The sequence below is a fragment of the Ruditapes philippinarum genome, unplaced genomic scaffold (genome assembly GCF_026571515.1).
Source record: "Ruditapes philippinarum isolate M1 unplaced genomic scaffold, ASM2657151v2 ctg1201_1_1_1_1, whole genome shotgun sequence".
NCBI classification, from domain to species: domain Eukaryota; kingdom Metazoa; phylum Mollusca; class Bivalvia; order Venerida; family Veneridae; genus Ruditapes; species Ruditapes philippinarum.
The window spans coordinates 223500-240920 of NW_026864982.1; the positions used below are offsets into that span (position 1 = coordinate 223500).

Here is a 17421-nt window from a genome sequence, read left to right on the forward strand (position 1 = left end):
AGTCATTGAAATTCGTTGTTATAGTGATTAATAATACTTGTAAATATCTTCCATTCATGTATATAGAAACCTTGTTTTGGTATTCATGTTAAAAAGCTTGCTTTAATATTCATGAAGAAATCTTGCTTAAATAATACTCATGAAGAAACCTTGCTAAAGTATCCATGTAGAAACATTGTTTTAAAAGTCATATAGAAACCTTGCTTAGGTATTCCTGTTAAAAACCTTGTTTTACTATTCATGTAGAAATCTTGCTTTAATAATACTCACGGGGAAACCTTGCTTTGATATCCATGTAGAAACATTGTTTTAAAATTTATGTAGAAACCTTGCTTAAGTATTCATATAGAAACCTTGCTTAAGTATTTATGTAGAAACCTTGCTTTAGTTTTTATGTAGAATAATTGCTTTGATATTTATGCAGAAACCTTGCTTTAATGTTCATGAAGAAACCATGATTTGATATGCATGTACAAACCTTGCTTTGGTATTCATGTACAAACCTTGCTTTAGTATTCATGAAGAAACCTTGATTTAGTATTTATGTAGAAATATTGCTGTGGTATTCATGAGAATGCTTTGTTATTCATGTTGAAACCTTACTTTAGTCCTCATGTAAAGACCTTGCTTTAGTTTTCATGTAATAACCTTACTTCATTACTCATGTAGAAACGGTACTTTAGTATTCATGTAGTAACCTTGCTGTATTATTCATATAGAAAACTTGATTACATATACCTGTAGAAATCATATTTGAAGAGCCCTTGATTTGAACTTTGATTTTATACATGCACATATATTGCTTTTGCATACGTGTACATTATTGTTTTTACACTCTTGTTTCGTGTAAATATGTCAAATGTATATAATAACAAAGTGCATTTATTATCAATTAATTATTATCTGATGTACGTCATTATCAAAGTACATACCATGTTGTTTTATATAAACATAGCATATCAAACATATTATGGTGTCAGAATCACGCTTTTAAACGTTAAAAGATTGTCTGAATTTTGTACACTTGGCACTTTTTAAACAAGATTAATTGTTGATAGTCTAATCCAATATTCTGATATATTATTAATTGGGCAGACATCCAGACAACATAGGAACGTCATTTGAGCCGCGTCACGACAAAACCAACATAGTGGGTTTGCGACCAGCATGGATCCAGACCAGCCTGCGCATCCGCGCAGTCTGATCAGGATCCATGCTGTTCGCTTACAAACCCTATAACAAGTAGAGAAACTGATAGCGAACAGCATGGATCCTGATCAGACTGCGCGGATGCGCAGGCTGGTCTGGATTCATGCTGGTCGCAAACCCATTATGTTGGTTTTGTCATGACACGGCTCATTTCTCTAATCATTTAAGTATACATTAACAGTGACATGTCTATTTTATAGTTTATATATATACTTTTATCAATATTTTGATTTATGATTTATATCAAGTGGTTCGCCTTTTATAAGATTCTTTTGGCTACAGAAAACGAATTTGTATTGTCTATTGTTGAATCAAAGATCACTTTCAAAACCCAAAAACTTTCACTTTGCTAGATTAATTGATTTTTTAAAATTTTATTTATGTTGTAACGTATGTTTAAGGCTAAAGACCTGTCGCGAATAATACATTTACTTTTCCTGGTGTGTGTTTACATTTAAGTGATTGTATTTTTCATTCATGTTAAGCTTGTGAAATAAAAAAGTCCAAGCAACCCTTTGTTACATGTAATGCAAAAATTTCCTATGTTCATTTGTGCGTTAACATCTGTTTAACTTCCGCGAAATTTGCATAAATATAAATTGGTCGTGTTACGCCTTTAAACATTTATCAAACGGTTGTTATATTAAAATTCACATGAAAGTGGCCCGTGCTGTTTACTCAATCAAAGTTGATCGATGGTTCCTTGACACAAGGTCCTTTGACAAAATATGACAAAATAACATCTAAGACACCTATGCCCGATACAGTCAAACCTCTTTCTAAAATTGACCAGTTTAAACCGCTTATATTACCGACATGTGACCAAATTTGGCAGGCATAAATAAAATAAAATAGTTAACAAAATGTTTGTTTTTAGATGTTTTCTGAAATACGATATGAATATTACTAATAGCTTGAAATAGTAATATGCTAAAAATTGTTGCGTTAAATTCTCTCATTAATGTACCTATACGACCAGTGCAGACCACGATAAGCCGACACATGTGTGCAATCTGATTATGGTCGGCACTGTTCGCTATTCTGTCATTTAAAAGAAAAATGCCCCCTCCCCCGAAAGTTATTAAAGAATTTTTCCAGATACAAAGATGGACAAAGTCCATTTAAGTTGATTAGTACATTACGGTTTTAATCATTTAAAAGTGAACCTGATAATAAATTTATCTGGTCATATTTAGTAACAAAAATTAAATACATGAGCAGATATGTTAAAACCCTTCTCTGAAGACAGACGATAACATTTTTATTTAAAAATACAATCTCTTCTTAAAGTGGATTGGTCTACAATGAACCCATTTTCCATATTGATAAAAACAATAGAAATTAATCATTTCGATATTCTTATACAAATTCGACGATAAAGTGATTTAGTATGGACATTTATATTATGAATAATAAGATTTTCTTCTAGAAAATTTTATTATTGGACATATGAATAAATATGATATCGGATTATCGCCCTTGCACTTGCCAACAACAACAATAAATTATTCTTTGTTGTTATGTTTCATACTAAAATATTACGTACTAAAGTGTTGCATTTAAACACCTTTCATTGTAGGCCAAATCCCTTTAAATAAAACTTTCATAGATCAATTCTCTTTAAATAAAACCGATTTAGACAAATTCCATTTAAATAAAACCATTAAGACCAATTCCCTTTAAATAAAAAGAAGAAGAAGAAGCACACTTAGAGATAAAATTACAGTAAATAAGAAAAGAACGAGTATACATGTAAAAACATAATAGACAATCTTTTTTCAAGATCTGATATTTTGTTACATACCACAATACAGTAAGGACAAGATTTGATGACAATTATTGATAAGAAATTCATACATTTACAATTTATTAGGTCAAATACCCCCACCCTTACACTGATAAGTTACCGCGATAATGTAAATGTTTTAAATTAATGCAAATTTTGTATTTAAGTGGACATCGAAAATTTTTCTTGTGCCCTCAAGATATTTTATTTATTTCATTATTTGTAAAGTGTCATTTTTGTCAGCGAAAATGGAATTAAATGATGTAAGACGTTTGTTTGAAATTTAAAGTGTCGAAAAAATACAACAGGCTTAATTAAATATACATGTATTCTGATTCAATTATATTGAGAAGGGTTTGAATTACTAGTAAGGTCTTTTAAAGGCCCATTATGCCCTAGAAACGCTTTTATTTTATCTTTCAAAATATTTTATAATATATAGTGTCATAATTTGCCTCTTTTGCTTTCTTGGAATTAGTACAGTCATAGTGATTTAGCAGTTTGCATGGAAGGCAAAATACTACTTTGTTTACATTTTACTACTTTTATGACAAATTGTTTCACATTCAGTGCTTCTTTCTTCAGGTGATAAATATCTAATATGTTCTAAACCATTAGTAAAACATTATAAAACACATGTTTTTTTTTGTTTCCGAGGCATTATGTGCCTTCAAACTAAACAAGAATGATAATTTTGCTGACTAAGCATTTTTAACAATCGTATTTTCTCTGTTATTCTAAAACAATATTTAGCATATATTTTTTTATTTTTCTGTTATAAATAAATAATTGACCAGTAAAGTACTTTGTTTTGAATTCCGTTCGAACCTTTGACCTTTAAAACCAGTTTTTGGTTCGAACCTTGGCCTTGGTATTGTTATACTGTTATATTGTCACACATGGTCACGGCATGCTGTGTAACAGTAACCCCGTCCTTCATCTCGAGTGCTGTTTTATTTTTCCTTGTCTGTCGGCGTCATTGAGTCTAATACATTTAGTGTTGAGAATTGATTACTGCTTAAGCCGATGGGTTACGAGAGTTGGCGAGTTTTCCTTTATATTTAATAAAATTTCAACCAAGTCTGCAGTTTCCAACTATTTGTTTTTGTTCCCATTGATCGCAAGGGATCTCCTTTCTGCATATGGTGCTGAAGTCAGCCGGACTGTATGTTTTTTGATGATATGTCCGTCTCTACCGTCTTTAATTCCGGTTACATTCAAAGCGTTTATTTCTTTCATTTCATCAAATACTCTGTCGGAGGTCGAAGACTCTTTAATATAAAGTGTCAATAATTAATGTCACATTCCATGTAGATAAACATACGAAATACGAGCCGGTATCTAAACAATAATTACAAAAGTTTATTGTAGATAAAACGAGCTGTCGTACAGAGTCAAAAAAATAAGACGCATCCGAGGTATATACTTATATATTCAAATACAGCAATTAACACTGTAGATAAAATGAACGAACATATTCTTCAATGTATCAAAATCAAACAGGCCTTAAAACTTGATTTTGTACAAAAACCAAACAATTTTACAACAATGTTGCTCATTAAATCGAGACGGTATTAAAGAAATATATAGGTTTTTATAGATTCTCGGCTATTCAAGTATGAATGCAGCCTTTCAAATTGAATTTAGTCATAGTCAAATAAGCGTAAAGACTGGATGTGTTAGAGTATAAGTAATATTAAGATATCAATCTTATTACAGCAAAGGATACATTCTTTTTTTCTCTCAGTCCGAATTGCATTATGAATGGAGATTTAAACAATTCAGAAAAAAGTTTTTATGTGAATATCCCTATTGAAGGTACGTAAAATATTTTTGTGCGTGTTTTGAATCTTAAAATTTGCACGATTCGTTGCAATAAAAGTTGGGCCATTCTGTTAAAATTGTCGTTTTATTCATTTTTTTGTTTTATAAATCTTATTTAAATTGTTTTTTTTCTAAACTAAATTGACAATTACAAATTACGATGGCACCTTAATGTTTCGTACGCAATGGGAGGGTGTGGCATTCAACACCATTAGTTTAAAGATTAAAACTATATGGAACGTTTAATGGCCCAAAGATTTGTTAACGTGTCTTATTCTTTATTTTTGAAGTGTAAAACTTATAAACGTATTTGTTATACGTATATAGATTTTATCATTACTTTTATCTGTCATTTTTTATCACATGGGTCTGAAAAGAGGGTTAGACACATCAAAATACTTAGGAGCTGAATATTCACAATATGCAAACGAGTTTAATCGAAATCACCATCATCATTTCCCCGCACCTTTATTGTAAAGTCATTTAAAATCATTTTTATATATTAACTGTTTAATATTTCAAATCAATTTAAACATAAGCTTGCAATTCGGGCTTGAATCTTTCCAACCGACTCGTGCAGACCAAACTCGGCAGACACATATGTGCCTCCTGATCTTGGTCTGCACTGTTTTTTTCATTCTCTAAAATTGTGGTTTTGTCCAGATTGAATGACGGATCAGTCCATTTCAGATATATAGCGGGCCGAGGATTAAATAAGCATACTTTTAATTACTTACATTTGATAATGTAATTTTACTTCTTAATCATAGAAAGTGAAAGCACTCTAAGAAATAACAGTCTCATCATTTTGAAAATCATTACATAAATAAACTTGTTTGGAATTGAAGGTGGTGGATAAATTTGTAAAGTTAATAATTGATAAGAAATATTTCTATAGTTCAAAATTCGATTAACTGTATAGATAAAATGACTGTGTGTTAACTCTTAAAATGGAAAAGAAAAGGTTTATAGTACATAAATTACGTTCATTAATGGTCGTTAATGATATAACATATATGACAAGGTAATCTTATGTTAATTAAAAAATGAATAATAATAAACGTAATATAAAATTGATGACTTTAAGTCCATCAATGTTTACTTTCATAACTTGGTAATTCATTAAAAAAATAAAAACCTCAACATGTATGATCAGCCATGTATGACCCATCTGATTATTTTACACTCTATAAACACGTAACAACCCGAGACTTTACTTACCTTACATTCATGTATATATGACTCATGGTTCAAGGGCTTATCAGGCAGTTTATAGTAAACATCATATAAATGAACTTTGACCTTTGTTATGCTATGACAACGTTACAAGTTATCGTTTTTTTCATCTTTTCATGTGTTACTTGTGCCTTAAGTTGCCTGACTTAATTAAATAAACAAACTAAACTAACATAAATTGTCTCTGTTATTTAAAACACACGAATAATGTACGTAAATAGAATAAAATGTCCCAGAACAAAGTATCATTCTGCTATTTTAAATTGAGTTTTATCCGTTTGGCAATAATTTTATATGTACCATTTGCTTGGTAATTTACTATCATATTTCTTTAATACAAGCATTTTGAACCCATTCTTTTTCTATTTTCTATTTTAGTACAAATGTAGCTGTAACAGTATACTAAATTTCCTGTAAAAAGATTAAAGATTTTTGCTGTTGTTGTAATACGATTAATAGATTAAGAATATTTTTCTTCCTATTGAACATTTTGCAAAAGCAAAAACTCTTGATTGTTGTATTACCCCCAACCCCACCCTCCCCCTTTATGAACAACATTTATTTATCTATCTTGACGTGGATGAACAATATTAGAACGATTCTTACCGTGGATGTTCAATATTAGAACGATTCTTGCCATGGATGTTGTATATTAGAACGATTCTTGTCGCGGATGTTGTGTATTAGAACGATTCTTGTCGTAGATGTTTTATATTAGAACAATTCTTGTCGTTGATGTTCTAAATTAGACCGATTCTTGTCTTGGGTATTCTATATTAGAACGATTTTTGCCGTGGATATTCTATACTAGAACGATTCTTGCCGTGGATGTTCTAAATTAGACCGATTCTTGCCGTGGACGTTCTATATAAGAACGATTCTTGCCATGGATGTTCTATATTAGAACGATTCTTGCCGTGGTTGTTCTATATAAGAACGATTCTTGCCGTGGATGTTCAATATTAGAACGATTCTTGCCGTGGCTGTTCTATATAAGAACGATTCTTACCATTGATGTTCTATATAAGACCGATTTTTGCCGAGGATGTTTTAAATTAGAACGATCCTTGCCGTGGATGTTCTATATAAGAACAATTTTTGCCGAGGATGTTTTAAATTAGAACGATTTTTACCATGGATGTTCTAAATTAGAACGATTCTTGCCGTGGATGTGCTATATTAGAACGATTCTTGCCGAGGATGTTCTATATTAGAACGATTCTTGCCGTGGATGTTCTATATTAGAACGATTCTTGCCGTGGATGTTCTATATTAGAACGATTCTTGCCGTGGATGTTCTATATTAGAACGATTCTTGCCGTGGATGTTCTATATTAGAACGATTCATGCCGTGGGTGCTCTATATTAGAACGATTCTTGCCATGGATGTTCTGTATTAAACCGATTCTCACCATGGATGTTCTATATTAGACCGATTCTCACCATGGATGTTCTATATTAAAACTATTCTTGCCGTTGATGTTCTATATAAGAACGATACTTGCCATGGATGGTTTGTATTAGACCGATTCTTGCCATAGATGTTCTATATTAGAACGATTCTAGATCTAACCGTAAATGTTCTATATTAGAACCATTTTTAATCTTATGAAAAATTTAATCTTTTTGTTACGTGGATAGTTTTCATGCGTTATTTGTAAAATGGGCGTTCCCAGCTTTGATTTTAAGTGAAATCGTCCATTTGTGCAAACAGGTCTGGATTTTGTACTGAAACTGTCCAACTAAAAAAACGTTTCGATATTGTCTACTACGTCTTTACAAAAGGATACAGAAGCAAATTATTGTTTGTTTGGCCTTTAATTTCTCTAATTGATATCAAATGAATGAATGAGAGATGCAAAAATGTATAATATGCAATTAAATACTCTCTCAAATGAAGTTAAAAATGTAATCTGAGGCGGATGCAGATAGACGGTGATAGTGTAATTAATTGAACGCACCAAGATTTCAGCATTTGATTAACAAAAGCACGGTTGTTTTCAAACATGAATTTGTGGATCATTCCGCGTGATAATCATTTTGATTAAATTCCATCAAAATAGAAACATTATTGTTGTTGATGATGTATATAAATTACTCATCATCAGATATAAGCGTTTTATGTTGACTTTATGGTAGCTTCTTAAATTTTAATTTTTATCTTGTTGATCTATTAAAAAAACAACAAATACACGAATTATTGCTTAAAAATTAATGATCACCTATACACCCTCACAGTTACAGACTTAGATAGTTGAGAAATTGCTTAATGTTGAGGAATTAAAACTGGTTGCTCAGTTTTTGACAATTTTTTTTAAATGGGGCATTTTCTTTTAATGATTGCTCATTAACCTATATGTTACCCTATTCAAAACATAGCTATATAAATATAGAACAGTTCCAATTTCGAAACCTGTTTTATACGACCGTCATAAAATAAACAGTCATATTTCTTTTACAACTTACTTTCGTTAGTTTTCCTTAATGTAGCTACAATGTATCTCTAAATCTTGTTGATTCAGTCTTTTTAACACCTTAATCATAAAACATTTTATACTTATCAAAAGTGGTCGCTTAATTCAAGTTTTACTGTATAACGTTATAAGTATAACTTTTTAGGCTAAACAAAACACACTAGCAATATTTTGTTTAAAATAAATCTGACAATTCATTATCACGTGACCTGAAAAACGATACTTTTATCATTTTTTGTCACAAAATTTAAAAGCCCCATGTTGGGTTAATGACGCATTTATTATGGTGTGTTATGACCGACCCAATACACCGTCTATTTTGTTGTAAGTTTTCGTGCTGTTTTCCTTATATATCTAAGGTAATGCATTCGTGGGGTACTTATTTTTGTGAAATTCGATATACATTGTAGCTTGAAGCGGAAAATTTGATACACAATTCTGTTTTGATATTAGAGAACAATAAATCACAAAAAAGATGGGTCTTCACCTAGGGGTTTTTCATTTCAGTATTTTAATGTTTTAATGGAATATACACACGTGATATGTTTTCTTCTTACAATATTCTGTTAAGACTTTCATCATCTAGATTTAAATCAAATAAAGAAACTGTAATTTGCCTTTTGGCCTCCGTTTAATATTTTACATGTAGTTGTGTTTGCTTAAAAAAACAAAGAGTACAAGTCCCAGTAATTTTATATATATATTGAAAAAAAATGCTATTTTTTCTTTATTTTTATAACTTGATGCTAGGTTTCACTTCATTCCATACGAGTTTCAACCTATCTAAGTTTTTTTCGAACATTCGAACGATCTGTACGCAAAACAGGGCTACACATTTATCCATGACGCTGTTTTTTTGCTTTTCCTGTTGTCCTCATGGGCTTATACGCCTGCTGGAATTCAACATCAAGATAACAATAACAGCAATAAAAACAACACCCTCCTCTGAAAAAAAGTAAAAAGAACAAAAAACAAACAAAAAACAAACAAAAAACAAAAAACAATAAGTACAAAAAAAAACAGAATATACATGCGGGGAAAGCAACTGATGCACACAGATTACTAAATATTACAACGTAATTACTTATATAAAACACTTAAAACAAAATCAATTGAAAATAAACGTAAGTTAGATTTGACAGATACAGTCTTACGTGTAAGATTATCAGGTTCAAAAATCTTGGTACAGCGCAGTTAGACACGTGACCCTGGGCAACGCTAGCTCGTTAGTAATTACCGGTTTACAGTAAGGTAATGGTAGAGGCGCTCTAACCCTTTTTTTCCTTGTCAAACACCTTTTTTTTATTATGTCATTTCTAAATTTTTGGGATATCCACATGAAATTTTGAAGTTGGTCAGCTGACAGTATTGAACCTGGTCAAACTGTATGGGTGTGCAGGCTGCACCGGCTCTCTCCATGTCCATTGAGGCACACCTATCAGTTTTTGTTCCGTCAGAGAAGGCTAACGGTTGACATACCCTCAAAATAAAACCGGTGTTAAGTGATCTTTTTTCTTTACTTTTTTTTTTGATAGTTCAACTTAAGACAGTTTGCTGGGTTTGCATTTGGATGGGATTTTACTGATATCTGCTTTTGATATGTCAAAAATCAAGGTTCTCGAAGTCAATTAAAAATCAATTTGATGTGAGTGTTTAGGTTACATACTCAACGAAAATTGACATCATAATATGGAAGCATAAACCTGCCCTTTTAACTTGTGTCTTATGACTTGCGACTTATGACTTGTGACTTTTGACTTCTGATTTGTGACTTACCTGTCTGACATAAATCGGCGCGTTTTCGAATGAAATATGGCAGACGAAAACGCTTTATATACTAGAACATTTTTCCCATTTAATTGAGGCGTTTTATAACACAGTCTCTTCTAAAATAGTATTTTATCATCTGGGTTAGCTTACGATTTGAAGGCTGCTGAGCATCTCGTATTGTCGACAGTTGTCCTGACTTATTCAAAATGTAAGTGTTTTACAAACCTCTCACACGTGTAGATTCTCTTAAAATTTATTGTTTTAATGACGGTTGAGGAAGCTGTTAATATCTTGTAAATTAAGATAGTATCTGAAACATTCGAGGGTTGGTGGATTTTTAAAATTTTAAAATATAGTATTCACATTAATCAATTTGCTAGCTAGCGCATAGTGTCGCTCAGGGGTAGCAGGCTGGCTGAGTGGTTCACACATTTGACTTATGATATGGACGATTTGCTGGCAGTCTAGGTTTTAAACCCTGCTAGATTTGTGCTAGCTGGTGCTTTACTGGGCAAGAAACTTAACACCCCATTGCTGACGTTCCTATAAGAGATTCTAGAGAGTGTATGTAAGCGCCAACCTGTCCTGCACTATCATACTTAAATAAATTATGTTATGTATTATCCAAAGCAAACCCTTGACATGCGAGTTAAAGATTGAAACAAACAAAAATCATGAACAATTCATGTTAGATTTTTCTTTACACTATGCTAGAACATATAGTACCAGATATATTGTTGTTATTTGCACTTGTTATCCTGACTGTTAACACTATTTTTTATATACTTTACAGATACTGACAGATACTGATTTAGATGAACAGAAATAAAAATGAAGATTGGGCTCATGATATTAATGATTTTGGCACTTTTTTATGTAGTGATGTGTGTTGTATCAACCTAGTTGCCAAAGAAAACTTTTAATCAGAGGTCCGAACTTATTATTGAATATTTCAAACTTGGTTTCAAATACACCGAGATTCTAGGGTTTTTATTAAATAGACATGAGGTATTGTTGTCAATGCGGCAATTATATAGATTCCTAAAGAAGTTTAACTTAAAACGTCGGGGATTACAACCCTACAGCCTAAATACCATTCACAAAGAGCTGAATACTTGTGGACAAACTATGGGTTATAGGTTTTTGTGGTAACGGCTTCATATTAATCATAATGTGAAGACAACTCATCAGGAAGTTATGGAGGTAATGAAGATTTTAGATCGTGAGGGCACTCTTCTGATCTGAGAAGAGCCCATCGTCTCAAAAGGCGTGTTTATTGTGCGAAAGGTCCCAAATATATTTGGCATTTAGATGGTTATTGCAAGTTAAAACCCTTTGGATTTTGTATCCATGGTATTATTGATAGATTAAGTAGAAGACTGCTCTGGCTAGTGGTATCGGATACAAACAATAATCCAAAACTCATTTCAAAGTATTTTTTTTAATTCCCTGAAGTCAATTGAAAAGACACTTCGTAGCATACGTTGTGATGCTAGAACAGAAAACTCTGATGTATGCCTTTTACAACAGTTCTTTCGTACAATGCAATTGACGCTTTTGCAAAACACAGAAGTGTTATAATTGGTAAAAGTACTTCCAATCAACGAGTTGAACGTTGGTTGAGCTCTTTACGACAACAAGATTTACAGTGGTGGCTCAGCTTTTTTAAAGACTTGCGTGATTCTTGACGATATGATAAACTCGACCCAGTCCATTCTGTTAATCTGAAATTTTGCTTCATGGATCTAATTCAAACACACCTTGATCGAATTGCTCAAAACTGGAATACTCACGCTATTAGACCCCAAAAGAATAACGAGCTCAATTATGGAAAACCTGACGTTATGTTCTATTTACCAGAACTATTTGATAGTCAAGTTTCGGTACAAATGTTGATATACAAGACGTAATTTGTTGTCAACGAATGTATTCCATTCCGAAGAACAGAAATAAAGACTTTAAAAAATTGGCTCAACTCTTGAAACCAGATTTACAAAAATGGCACATGACGCTGTATTAAACGAAAATTGCAATTGTTTTTCGAGCTCCCAATGAATTGGTATGGTTAGCAAGACAACCGCGAACTAAAACGAGCAATGGCAACAGACTACACAGCTGTAAATACTATAAATAACTTACTACAAATGATGTAATTATGTATCCACAACACTGTCAAAAACTGGGTTGAAATATTCGTCACCGCTTTGTTCTTTCTACATGGATGGAGGAATTTTTAAAGTAATTTAGCAAAATGTTCACCATCATAAAGATGTTGTCCCCCAGTAAAGACACATTTTCAAGCACTGAAGTCCAAAGATCACACCTTAGAGGTTTTAAACGTCCACTTCTATATGAAAGAGTGGGTTTTGAAAAACTTGGCCACAAATTCCACCAATCACGAGACGAGGTGTCGCTATATACAGCCGAATCCCTGAGTTGAAGGTCAAGATCACATGGACAGATTATAACTAATCTGTTATAACTTCAGCCTTCGTCTGAAATGTCAACATTTGGTGTTGACCCATACTTGACATTGACCTTCATAATTAAAGGTTAGAGATGTGTCTGCATACCGGGTACATCTTCTTACGATGGTGAACGTTTGTGCCAAATTATTTCAAAATTCCTCCATCTAATGTACATAGGTTATACAACTGAACCTATTCCGGTAACTACCGCTGTATCGCACTCATTGGTGCCGCAGATATCTGCACCGAGCGCTCTGCTATCCAGTGGAGAAACCGGTACTCCTACAAGGCTAGGAAGATAAACAGAGACAGCCTTTTTCTGTGGAACATTAATAGACAATCCTCATTGATAATCGTCAGTGATTTCTTTTCTTTCTTTTTTGATCAATTATGATATTATTCTTATGTTCATATATGCGTAACGTCTGTGTTCCTACCATCAAGGTCGATGTCACACATAGAGGTCAAAGATTTACATAGTCTGTTATAGGGTATATTTTGTGTTTCAATCTATAACTTCTATATATTCAAACGTCATAGTAGTAGCGTACTTATATATACACTTGTACATGTATTCGCAATAAATATTTCAATCATGACAATAATGAGCTTGGTGTTTTGGATTAATCACAAGAAACTCAAAACTGGAACAGTCAATGATATTTGTGTTTTGCATACTAACATACGAGAATTGCAGATATGGCTTATTCCGAGGGATCACTTTGTTTCGAGATTTTTTATTTCCATGGCCCGTCAAGTATGCTGTTGTAAGATTGTTGATGTAATCTGTTTAAAAATATTAAATGTAATTGGAAATCCATCAATCAATGTGTCCGATCAAATTTGACAGACAAGTCCCAATCCAAACAACACATGCCATTTGTAGTTTATATCTGACAACATGACGATGAGTTTAGGTCAACTGACAAGTTTAATTATAAATGTATTGTCTAGAACAAAGTTCGCTCGTGTTCTGCTCCTGTCTCATTAACAAAAGTACAAAGTATCCGAGTATCTTTAAATTGTTTTCAAACAGATAACATCAACAATATTCAAACAGCAGATGATGATGCGAACATGGTAAGTAAATGCCTGCCACAACATAAATTTTAAAGATAACAAAGTCAATGAATAAAAACAGTGTCTCAAGTACCCGAACCAAAAGTGTGTATAATATATTAGAAATTTGAATGCGTAAGGTCAAAAGCACTTAGTTATTATGACCATTTTAAAAAGTCCCTTTCAATTGTTTGGGTTAATCTTACCTAGAACTTTTTTGACCATTAACAGAAATTAGGAAAGTGGTAAGTGTTAGGAAATGTACCTCATTGTTTTACATTAATAAATTCTCTAAAGATACGATGTGAAAATTAAAATGTTTTAAATGTATTTTTAAATCGACGGTTAATTTTTGAAAACTTCGCGGATCAAAAACTTTCGGGCGTCCCTGGTTTGTAGTCGGGAAAACTAGGACAAATAGAAATTAATTTTAAATTAGAAATAAGCAGTAGAAATAATATAAATAGGGAAATCAATTACGAAAAGGGTCACCTTAAATGTGTGTAAAATTCAAATTTAAACTTTTCTTTTAAAAAGCCATAGATATGCAAAAGTCGCTCATTTTTTATCAAAGTTTTTTCGCCCCTTAGTCAGTTTCAAATTTTTGCGCAGGAAATTCCCTTTTAAAACAAACCCAAAAAGCTCCTTCAAAAAATGAGCCTATCAAAATGTACCATAATAACACAATATTTCGAAAAAAATTTCTTTTTGAAACATAAAAAACAGTGTTTTTAGCTTAATCATCCGAAAAATTGGGAAATAAATTCCCCTAACGGTTGGGAGCGTTAAATTCTTGACCAAATTTTGGGGCTACAAAGAAAATCCCATTGGCTAATTCCCGGGCAAAACCTTTTCTTAGAAAAACTATAAAAAGGGGCAAAACCCTTCAGTCGCGGGAATCACTCGTTTAAAAACGGGCTAGTTTTAAACATTAACTGAGGAAACACCCAGTAAATCCGTAAGTTTCAAGTCGTAAGTTCTCGTCCGCAAGTTTGGTAACCATCTATGATCTTGGAACAGTCGCTAGTCTAAACTCCATATATATAACGGTCGAGAGTCTGTACTGACGACGAGTCGCTAGTTTTGAAACTCACGACTATCCGATAAAAGATAACCTTATGTTTATAATGTATTGTTGAACAGAACAAAGCTAGTTTATGTGTCGCTACTCACGACCTGTCGTTAGATCGTAATCTGAGACTGAACTTAAATGTAATACAGTAATAATATAAAGGATAGCTGAACACTCGGGAACTACGATGACTGACACCTAGAACATAACCCCTCCTCAGAAATAATAATAAAGAATCTAACAATTAAATAAACCAGTATATATGTGTTGTTCAATCTGGGACATACTTATCTTATGTCCCAGGTTCAATTAATGTTCATGTTTGCATAGTGTATTTATCTGATTTGCATCTATAAATAAATGCATTTTGGTATTTGAAATCTATCTTTGCTATTTCTTATGGATTCTGATCATTGTCGGTAGTTCATCCTGATTTAAATGCCGTGCCGTCCTTTACTACTACCGCACACATACCGTTACTCTAATAGTATGTAGAACTCGTGAAGGTGCATTTACATATAAAGTTTGAAGGTCCAAGGTCAATGGGTCAATGTCACACTTAGAGGTCAAAGGTCAAATTGTGGTATGATGTTTCGTGTCTCGAATATAAGTCATTCACTGATGATTGGATTTTCATATAACCTGGCAAAAATGTTCACTTCTACCAGATGTTTTGACATCACACAGATTCCTCGCTTCAAGGTCAATGTCACACTTAAGTGATAATGTCACATTAGTGTAAAATATTTTGTTTAAGGAGTAAATGATGATGGGATGTTCAATTAGCCTAGCCAATTTTACAATATAAATTGAAATTGTGCTGCACGCCCAGGTCCCTCTTTCTATGGCAAAGGTCTCAGAGGCCAATTCATGAATCGTCAAATTGTGGTGCATTTTTGTGTCATGTTGGCACGGCATCATGGGCAGTAGTATGTCTTACATTGGCATGTAACTTCCTCAATGAGGTACATGCAAAGGTGTTTTGGTTGTAAAGAAAAAGACCTAAAAGATTTCACTTTTATTTCTGAAACTAATTGTTTCATTCTTTTAAACTATAGAAGGAACACATAAGCAAAGCAGGGATGTTCGAAAATTATTGCCACATGACCTTTTTCTGGAAAACCAATAAAGATTTTTATAAAGATTTGTTTTGCACATTTAAGAATGTTCTTTCTGTTGAGGACTACGCATTTTTTTCTTTCTTAAATCTTGCAGATAACCATTTGATTTTTTGCCCACTATATACCCACTACTGATATGAATTGCTGATATAACATCGTGCATTGATTTTCGCAATATTATATGGTTGTAAAGCACAGAGATAAATGACTAGCAAATGCAATTAAATTTTTTATAACATCTCATTCTCTAATAGTTTTCCAGAAAAAAAGTCAAGTAACAACACTTTTCGAACTACCCTCGTTTTATTGGACCTTACAACGACACATACAACTAAACCTCCCTTCCAAAATAAGGACATATACCATTGTCTCTTCTCTTTACTAAGATTTTGGTGATATTTACGTATTATCACTATCAACATAAAATCCAAAAAGTTGTTCAATTATTATTAAACAACATACGATGATCAAACAATAACAAACAACAACGATAACAAATTAAATAATGGTGCATAGCATAGGCTTATGTTACTACATGTAAAATAAATATTGTTTTAAATAAGTTGTATGCAGTGTGTACGTTTGAAGAAAAACCTACACACCCAAAGCTTGAATATCTATAACTTGGAATGCACATTGTGAAGAAATCTAGTAGTTTACATAAATCTGAATCTGTTTAGCGATAGTTAACGCAAGGTTACACTCTCATAGTTACTTTATAGGAAAGATGATCAGACACACTGTCACCACATTAAAATTAAACAAACGCAATCCATAACAAATCGAGAAAAGTACTTAAAACGTAGATTATATTAAAATTAACTGATACAATTCAATGAACAAAAATAATCTATGCAAAAACTCGTTGTCTGCCATATTTCATTCAAAAACGCGCCGAATTATCATGTTCAACAGACAAGTCAAAAGTCACAAGTCAAAAGTCATAAGTCACAAGTCAAAAGTCAAAAGTCATAAGACACAAGTCAAAAGGGCAGGTTTATGCTTCCATATCATAATGATTTGCTTATAATAGCTTTTTTATTTTATAATTTCTATTACATTTGGGTACATAAATTATACTTTTATTTTATATAAATCATTCATTTTTTTTCGAGTAAAAACTAAATGTCATGACTTACAAAAAAGGCAATAAAATTCGACTTTATCGGTGCGTTTCGTCAGAAATTTAAACACATTTTGGTTTAGGTATTAGGGCGTTCAGAAATCCAGCCAATTTTCATCACTAATTTACCATGACATTTTAAATCATCGTTCTGAAATTGTTTGGACAAATCACTTTAAGACGGAGATGATACAAGATAAAATCAGCAATTTACTAAATAAAGATATAAAATATTTGCAAGTATACATACATGTATTAAGATCGAATATTTGACAAGAA

The 17421-nt window shown here is 32.3% G+C and overlaps 1 protein-coding gene across 5 annotated transcripts in view; it reads left to right on the plus strand.

The window, feature by feature from the left end:
- LOC132727484 (E3 ubiquitin-protein ligase TRIM33-like) overlaps positions 1-17421 on the plus strand; it is a 34733-nt gene that overhangs the window by 12771 nt on the left and 4541 nt on the right. The window contains exon 1 of one of the 5 annotated variants that reach the window (XM_060713014.1): positions 4600-4813. The exons of the other annotated variants lie outside the window; for them this stretch is intronic. The gene's annotated coding sequence lies outside the window, so the exon portion shown is untranslated. Of the gene's footprint in view, positions 1-4599; positions 4814-17421 lie in introns of those variants that run through there. 5 annotated transcript variants of the gene reach the window in all.